The sequence below is a fragment of the Channa argus genome, chromosome 17 (genome assembly GCF_033026475.1).
Source record: "Channa argus isolate prfri chromosome 17, Channa argus male v1.0, whole genome shotgun sequence".
NCBI lineage: Eukaryota > Metazoa > Chordata > Actinopteri > Anabantiformes > Channidae > Channa > Channa argus.
In genome coordinates this window covers 20,295,264-20,304,959 of record NC_090213.1, presented here as the reverse complement: position 1 = coordinate 20,304,959, position 9,696 = coordinate 20,295,264, and positions in this window count along the sequence as shown.

Here is a 9,696-nt window from a genome sequence, read left to right as displayed (position 1 = left end):
GCAGCAAGAGTGCTGACTGGAACTAGCAAGAGAGATCATATTTCACCTTCACTAGCTTCTCTCCATTGGCTTCCAATTAAATCTAGAATATAATTTAAAACCCTGCTTCTTACATATAAAGCTCTGAATGGTCAGGCTCCATCATATATAGAAGACCTCATAGCACCATATCATCCCAGTAGACCACTTCGCTCTCAGAATGCAGGCCTACTTGTGGTTCCTAGAATTTCCAAAGGTAGAATGGGAGGTAGAGCCTTTAGCTATCAAGCTCCTCTCTTGTGGAACCAGCTCCCAGTTCAGATTCGGGAAGCAGACACCCTCTCTACTTTTAAGTCTAGGCTTAAAACCTTCCTCTTTAATAAAGCATATAGTTAGTTATAGTTATGCTGCCATAGGCTTAGACTGCTGGGGGACCCACCCCCCGATGCACTGAGCTCCTTCCCTCCTCTTGACCCTCTTTTCTCTCCTCTCATCCCGCAATTGTCACCACTGTATGTCATTAACTCTGTGTGTTCTCTCCCGTAGTTGTCTTTATCCTCCTCTGTCCCCCTCTCTCTGTCCCTTTCTGCAGGTGTCCCCCGGCTTTGAAGCTATGTGTTTTCCAGCATGCAGCTACTGGTCCTACCAATCTGCGCGATGTTTTGTTGTTGCTTTTTGTTGCTCTGTTCTTTTCTCTCTTCATTTTCCACTCACCCCAACCGGTGGAGGCAGATGGCCATCCACCCTGAGCCTGGTTCTGCTGGAGGTTTCTTCCGTTAAAGGGAGTTTTTCCTCTCCACTGTTGCCTATGGCTTGCTCCAGGGGGAATTGTTGGGTTCTCTTTATATATCTTTATAATCTTGACTTTATTCTGTAAAGTGCCCTGAGATGACTTTGTTGTGAATTGGCGCTATATAAATAAAGTTGAATTGAATTGAAATGAGTGCGAGCAAAGTAAAATTGAATCCGAGCAGAGATATTTTGAGTCTGAGGGCAAAAATGAACATAAAAATGATTAAAGTATGCTCTTAAATTGCTAAATATGTTTTTGAATTAAGTTAGGGAAACCCTTCCATAATGGGTGTGTTCCTTATTATTAGCAGAGGTAGAGCAGGCTCCCACGTAACAATGAATATGCATGCTCATGGCCGGCCACCAGTACCTCTATGCTACAAGCAAAGCCGTCATGGTGTCCACAGGATGCCCCCACTGCAAGACCTGCTGATAGAATAAGCAAATTCCCTGGAGGGCAACCAGTAGGAACAGGGCTAGAATGTTCAAAGTCTCTTACCCTCTTCTCCAGTTCCCACCGTATCAACACCAGCATCACGGGTGGTAGGATGGTGTCATGGTGTGGCTGAAATCGCCTCATTAGGGTGGTAAGAAAGAATAAAGTTGAGCCTCGAGAAGAGCAGGGACCAGCGAGCCTGCCGTGCATTGAGCCGCTTGGTAGAGCAAACATATTACAGATTCCTGTGATCAGTCAAAATGAGGGCTGGCTGCTATGCCCCCTCCAGCCAGCAATGAATTGGACTGAATTGGATTGCAAATTTTTGATATTTCCCACCCAAAATAAATAAATAAAATAAATACTCACTGTAGGGCTTACTCTCAAATTTCAACCTTGGCCCTACCACTTGGTCCTTAGCTTTGCTCATTCATGTGTAAGTAGGGGTAGAGAGAAGTGGTAGTGGTTTGTATCCCTTGTAGAGGGTTTTATGAAGCAGACTTACAACAGGGTTATGAATGTCAGTATGTCAGTATTTTCTCTGTATTTCTCTGTCAACAGGCCCGTAAAAATATACAATTATCTTGGTTTGATGTTGTTTTAAGTGTTATACATTTACTATATGCACATTTGACTAAATGATTAGATGACAATGCAAGATAGTGATTTCTTTATAGTATTTCATCAGGGCCTCCCAAAAAAGACAGGTGTAGCAGGGTTTGCTATAGTAGGATATTGGGTTATTGGTAGTGTAGTGACTGATTTTGACCACAAACTTTGGTGTTTGAGGGAAAAAATTTGTTGCATTACTTTTTTTTATGGTTTGTTAGTGTAAGAACCTTTTACAAAAAAAAAAAATGTGTCATTGTGGGCAGTTAGCTTCTTTTTCTGACTGTGTGTTAGCTAATTTTTTAAAAGTTAAAGGTATTTGACTTTTGGGTGAAATTTATGGAAAATGTAAAATGTTCATGCTACAGTCATATTATACCATAAAAGTAGGGCATTTAAATAGAAGCATGTAAGGGTAATTTCTTAATCTCAAACAATTTATTGAAACAAAAGCTAACAACACTGGTGGGTATACCACAACAAAAATGTCAGTGCCTCAATAACTAACATCTTGGTCTCATGATGTTAAAATGTCAACAGCATGATGAAGAGGACTGTTTAAATACAAATAGTCATTGAACCAGAAGATTTAGTGGTTCATGGATCATGTCTGATCACATTGTGATTTTTGCAGTTAATCACCTTGTTAGAGAACAGCATGCTATGCAATATGTACTGAAACACTGAACATTTGAACATGTACATTTGAAAGTTTAGATAAGGTCAAATTAAGTTCAACTGTAAAGCTTATAGTGCATTTTGAGTGCATTTGAAAATTTCACCCGAATATCACTACTTTTTGTGAGTAGTGGGTTTCAATGAGAAAGACTGTAAGACACCAAAAACTCTTGGCAATATGAAACAATTTCGCTTTCAAAACATTTTTTTAAACTAAATAATTAAAACTGAAGGATTGAATTGACAGTTTTAAACTGAACTGCCAATTGCAAACTGCAATTCCAAATTGCCGATTGCAAAATCAATTGCCATTTTAATAAAGAATCCCCAAACCCTTCGCAATATCAAATGCAATTTATTCAGCTTTCATTTCAAATTGTGTTCTAATTCAAACTGAATAGAGGATTGATTTGCCATTTTGCATATTGAATTACAAATTCCAAAATGCATTTTCAAATGGCGTAACTCAATAACACAAGATTTGCCAATTTAAATAATAAATTCCCCTTTCTATAAAGAAACCAACATACCTTTATAGTTCCACAGCATACAGAACAAGCAAATGATTTAAGTCTTATGTGAATCCCTGACAGGCAAACTATGTGTCAGATCAATAATTTGGGTATTTTCACTCATTATTCAGAATGTATTTAGTTACATATCAAATTAAATCAAGGCAGAATATTTAGATGATATATATTATTATATGATTCCATGTGAAATAAGTCATCTTAGACACTGCACTTAAATTAACTACCACCACTATAACGCATCACCAGTGAAACCTCAGCAGTGAAATAATGGTTTCTCCAAAAGCAAAAATTAAGCTTGCTCTGTATATAAACCAATGTATAAAGCAACTACTACACTAAATTATGTCTCAGTTTTAGGCTTAGTAGTGGTGATGTTGCTTAAAGTATAGTGATGTTTGAGCTAGACTAAAATATTGTAACTGTATATTAAAACAAAAGCGATTAAACTTTATACCAACTATGTTTTATATTGCTTTATTATTTCTGGCACTGTCAATGGATCATTTTCTTCAAGTATCTACAAAAATATCTCTGCATCAACTATATGCATTTACACCAAAATTGGTACAGACATTCTTAAATCACAAATGGTGAAACAGGGTTAAGACACACCATTTCAACTTTTCTAACTTCACCTACAATATTGCATGTTTCTATGGCCTGTTTTGCCTTTGTGTTATATGCTCCAAATGTAAACCCTGGGCTTGCGTTTTTTTCTCCCAGTCCAGCCTAATGATCATCACCATTTTGGTCTAGGGAGGCTGGCTGAGGCTCTCACGTCTCCTTTGTCTGGCTGGATAGGTGTCTAACTGAATGATGGATGACCCTGTTTTTCCCCACATAATTGGCTCTTCACCGTATGGCCTTAGACTGGCTACATGTCTGCTGGGCAGCCACCTGCATCTGTCAATCTGCCTGGCTGGACCTCTGATAGCTATGCTAAAACCTTGCAAACCGTTGGCTGAACCTGCATTGTCCAAGCTAATCCATTAAAGCTGTGACAGTAATAATCTTCCCCCAAACACAGCATTCCTAGTGTGCTAAATGTTATTTGACCGCTCTTGTCACGTTGGCGCTGCCATTCGCAGCAATGGGGTGATGGATGAGCCCAACCACAGCCATCATTTATCACCTGCTGCCTAGAGTTTGTATGCCATTTTAAGAAATTAACGGTTTGGTTTTAATTATCAGGTATGAAATGTTGTTACACCTTGATATTACCATTGGACTTTTTTTAACTGAAAATATCTTTGGTCATTATTACAAAGATGAGACTTAAACTTAATTGACAAGTTTCAGTCTTCAGAAACAGCTCTTAAAGTTTCTATTTCGAATTTTCAGGGCACAATCATGCAGGAGTCCGTTTTGCATTGGTGCTGTTGGATTTCAGTGTTTCATTTGATATGTTTGACCACAATATCTTGGTTAGGAGGTTTAGACACTGGGTTGATACCTTTGTGTTTGTCCTGGAGCTTTTGATTCTCATTTCTCAGACAGGAGAAATGAGTTTCAAAACTATGTATCATTAACTGTAACTTTCTTGTACATACCCCAGGGTTCATGTGTCCAGTTCTGTTTGCCTTCTACATGTTTTTCTCCTGAGGGGATAAGTCAGTACACAGATATAGCCTACCATTTGTATGCAGATGATATTCAATTAAATCTATCTATATATCTTATACCAAACCATTGAAAAATTGTCTTCAATAGTGCCTCACCTGTATTAAAAATTATATTATTTTAATATATTATTTTATCTTAAGATAACAATATTTGGAACTTAGGCGTGTTCACAACTTGAACAACTTAGCAAGAAATGGTAAGTTCTTTGTATACCAATAAGGTAGAAAAGCACTGTAGAAGTTCAGAACATTTACCTAATTTTAAATATTTCAGTATTAAGTATCAATTTCTGTTGGTAGTAGTAATATATGTGAGGAAATACCCCTGCAAACAAATGCCAAATGACAAGTAACAATTCCATAACTTTTTTAATACTCCTAATTTTCAATTCAACTTTTTTATATAGTGGCAATTTGAAACATAATAATATTAAGGCACTTTACACAATAAAGTCAAGACTATGCATATATATTAGAAAACCTAACAAATCCCCCTCGAGCAAGCACTAGACAACAATGGAGAGGAAAAATCCCTTTAACGGAAAAAACCTCGCGCAGAATCAGGCTGAGGGTGGGGCTGAGAGGAAAGTAGAGAAAGAAAAGAAAAGAGCAATAAGAGTCAAAGACCAAACACTGGGCAGAATAGCAGGCCCAGTAACTGCACACTTGAAACACACAGCTCCAAAGCCAGAGACACATGCAGGGATGAGAGGGAGTCAGAGAGGGAGAAGCAACTGCAAGACACAAAGTTAATTCCATGCAATAGTGAGACATAAATAAGAAGTCATAACAACATTGGTATCGATATTGATTGTACCGGTGATACCGGAGACTGATACTTTAGTTTCAGTTTCTATCCTGCTACCCAAACCAACAAAAAAGGCTCAGCCAGCCAGGTGGCCAGCAGCACACACACACAAGCAGCACAAAAATGGAGCAGAAGAACGGAAGACAGGAAGAGGACCGCCATATGGCTATATTGATTAGGATTTAGCAATTAGATGATGCATCCAACCTAATTATTAAGAAGTATCAGTATTGGTACTTGCACTAACTGGCCCTGTATTTAATTGGTATCGGATCAATACCAAATGTTTCTTAACATAAAATTGCGAAGACTTTCAAGATCCTACCATCTACAGTATATAATATCATCAAAAGATTCATAGAACCTGGAGGAGTCTTTGATAAGGCTGAAGGTCAACACTGGATTCATGTGATCACTGAGCGTTCAGGCGGCACTGCATTAAAATTTAAACAAGGAAAACAATGAACGCCGTGTCCTGTGGACTAAAGATGAAAGGAACCATCCAGCTTGTTATCAGCGGACAGTTCAAAAGCCTGCATCTCTAATGGTATGGGGTGTATTAGCACCTCTAGCATGGGCAGTTTACACTTCTGGAAAGGCATCAATGCAAAGAGGTTTTAGAGCATCATATGCTCCCATCCAATCTCTTTCAGGGCAGGCCTTGTATATTTCAGTAAGACAATGCTAAACCACATGCGGCATCCATCACATCAGCATAGCTTTGCCGGAGAAGACCCAGGGTGCTGAACTGTCCTGCCTGCAGTGCAGACCTTTCACCAATACTGTAGAAACAACAACAATGGCCCAGGACTGCTGAGCAGCTAGAATCCTGCATCAGACAAGAATGGGCCAACATTCCTCTCCTAAATCTCCAGCAACTGGTCTCCTCACTCCCCACAGGTTTACAAACAGTTGTTAAAACACAAGGGGATGCTATACAATGGTAAACATCCAACTTTTTTGAGATGTCTCAGTTTCAACACCTGATATGTTTTTTATGTTCTGTTTTGAATATATATGGGTTGATGAGGTTTGCAAACAATTGCATTCTTTTTTTTATCAACATTTTACCCATCATTCCAACTTCTTTGGAATTGGGGTTGTACAAAGTACAAAGGAAGTGGCATTTCACTACTTTAGAAGAATCCCCCTTAGGCTGGAGCAACAGTGTAATAATGTAATTTTTCATCAGTAATAGAGGAAACAGACTCCGATTGCTTTTCAGTAGCCAGGCTGACAAAAAGCCATAGTTCTGTTGAGCTTAGTATTCCCTTAACTCTCAACAGCAATGAATTAATAACTTTCTTTAAAAAGAAAATTTTAGCTATTGGATAAAGAATATACCAGATCGTCCCCACAATTGTCACAGATAGTTCTTCACGTATACAACAGTTCTAGGTGTTGCTGTCTGTAATGAACTGCAAAATCCAAAAAAAAGCCAATTCATAGAATAGAATAATTTACCGTAGAAGTGACTACTGGTAAAGTTACCTCAGGTAAATTACTGTAGAACTGAAAAAAATACAAAACAAAATTTTGCTGTAATTACTAATAACAGTAAATATCTGTTATTACAGATACAGTACAAGGCTGTAAAAATTACAGTAACTGGCTCGCAACCCTGCTGCCACTATTTTACATATTTTACAGTATTCTACAATTTTTTCTTACAGTGTATCAATAAGGCCCCAATCCCTCTTAGACTGCTTTCTTCTCCAAAGATCTTGCTAAACTAATTTAAAAATTGCAAAACTTACAACATGTCTCTTGGACCAAGAGACATGCTATAATTCTCTTGGGGGTCCAAGAGAATTTGCTATAATTAAACCTCTATTTAAAAGACTTGGTCTTGACCCAGGTGTTTTAGTCAGTTACAGACAAATATCCAATGTCCTCGTATTTCTAAAATACTACTCTAAAAGTAGTTTCAAAGCAATTATGTGACAACCTGTGGTAGAATAACTTGTTTGTTTGATATCTAGTCAGGAGTTAGTGTACATCATAGTACAGAAACAGCACTGGTGAAAGTCACTAATGATATTCTCTTTTCTTCAGATAATGGACTCATCTCTATATTCGTACTGTTAGACGGTAGTGCTGCATTAGACACCACTGACCACAACATTTTATTATAATGGCTGGAACATGTCATTGGAATTATTATTGAAGAACCTCCTCAATGGAGCTAAACTGGATCAATAAAGTCAAATTAAAAAAATAGAGTGAGGTCCTCCAAATTTGAATTCAAAGGACCTATTCGTTCCATTTACAGACTGACTTTGTGAACAAAGCAAATAATATTAAATTTCCTCATACAAGGATGATAAGGATTTGGTTGGTGAGTAAACGCAACAGGGTTTAGGTTTGCAGAGCTGTGCTACTATAGTGTGGAGGGCTGTCACACATGCTGGACAATAGTGGCAACAAAAATGTCAGGTGAGAATGTCAAAATCCTGTTCTCGTGTTTAGTTTGTCACTGTTTTTCCCAGCTTTATTTCCTGCCCTTAGCTTTTATTTTGTTGACCCTCCTCTGCCACTTCCTGTTCCTACTCTGTTTGGGTTTCTTCATTAATTTACTTAATTTGCCCTGATTTGTTTCACCTGCTCCCATGTCCTTTTAAACACTTATTTCGTTTGTTCCTGTATCCTGTGTCCTGTGTTCCCTATTCCCTATTCCCTGTTCCCTGTTCCCTATTCCCTGTTCCCTGTTCCCTGTTCCCTGTGTTCCCTGTTCCCTGTTCCCTGTTGCCTGTTGCCTGTTCCCTGTTCCCTGTTCCCTGTTCCCTATTCCCTATTCCCTGTTCCCTGTTCCCTGTTCCCTGTGTTCCCTGTGTTCCCTGTTGGTTTGCCATGCCTTGTTTTGTACTTAAACCTCCTGGATTTCCCTTGTTTGGACTCCTGTTTCTCAGATCTGCCAGATTCCCATTTTTGGATTCTGTTTTTGGTCTAAGGTTTGGTTATTCTTTTGTTACACAGTTTACTTTAGTTGTCCTCCTTTTTTGGTGTTTCAGTTTGTTTGGAATTATTTTGTTGGTATACACTGTGTGTAATTCTTGTTCCTCCTTTATGGAGTGGTTTTTTTAGTTGTGTTCACCTTCACTCCCTTCTTTATAATAAATACCCCTTTTATGTTGAACCTCCTCTTGCTATCTGCTTACTTGGGTCCTCAAACCAAATTACCTAACCCTTGACAGAGAAACCTCGGATAACATGTGTCACTTTGATTCTAGAGCAGAGGTTAGGGCTGTAAGTTCAATGTCCATCCTGCCTGTCCAAATCCTCCTCTGACCCCATTTATCTGAAGGAAACCACTGTTAGCCAGAACCAGATGGAGACAAGGAATGTTTTTTGCTAAACTAAGGGAGTGGGACACTGACGGTCTGGATTATTTGAGCATATAATTAATTGAGGAAGCAGAACTGTTCAGATAAAGGATTAAGCTACCTGGTAATCCTCATGTCATTTTAGAATTAAGATGTTAAATTACCTATATGGAAATTGATTTGCAGTCTACACCTCCTCCCTTAAAATTTAAATGTTCTTTTATTTGCTAGGCACAATGCAAATTATGTGTACTGATACAATAGCAGATGTAAACATGCCGTATTATAGCTAAAATGCTTATTTGCATCAGTAGTCCCTAGGCAGGTAACAAAACACATAATGAATTAAACAGATAAAATTACATAATGAAAGTACAACACATACAAACATTAAGAGTTCAAAATTATCAGAAGACTGGTTTGCTTTTAGCCAGTTTGAGCTGAGTTGTGAAAGTGATCTTGTTTGAAGTTTTGTAGATTTGAATTTTACTGTATGTGACCCCTTTTAAAATGGGTCTTAAAATTTGGTGTTGATTTCAGTGTCACACCAAGATACTTACAATCATTTACAATTTCTAGTTCCTCCTGTCTCAAAAAGACACCAGAATGTTTTATGAACATCATACAAACGTTGAAATACTGCGGCTCATTGTCGGTGTATTTCCAATATAGTAGTTAGCATTAGATGTCATGTTTGTGTAACTGTGGTGGATGTACAGGGCGACGTAAGGGAAAGTAAATTCATAAAATGTTAGCAGATAAACAATCTTAGTCAAATCTCAACTCAAATACCCAAACAGATGCTTCTGTTCAAGTGACTGCAACCTCTAGTAACCTTTGAAATTGTCAGTTTTATGTATACAGATGCCTGTAAATCGCCAAAAGTCAGAAATTACAACAACCATTGACCCAATCA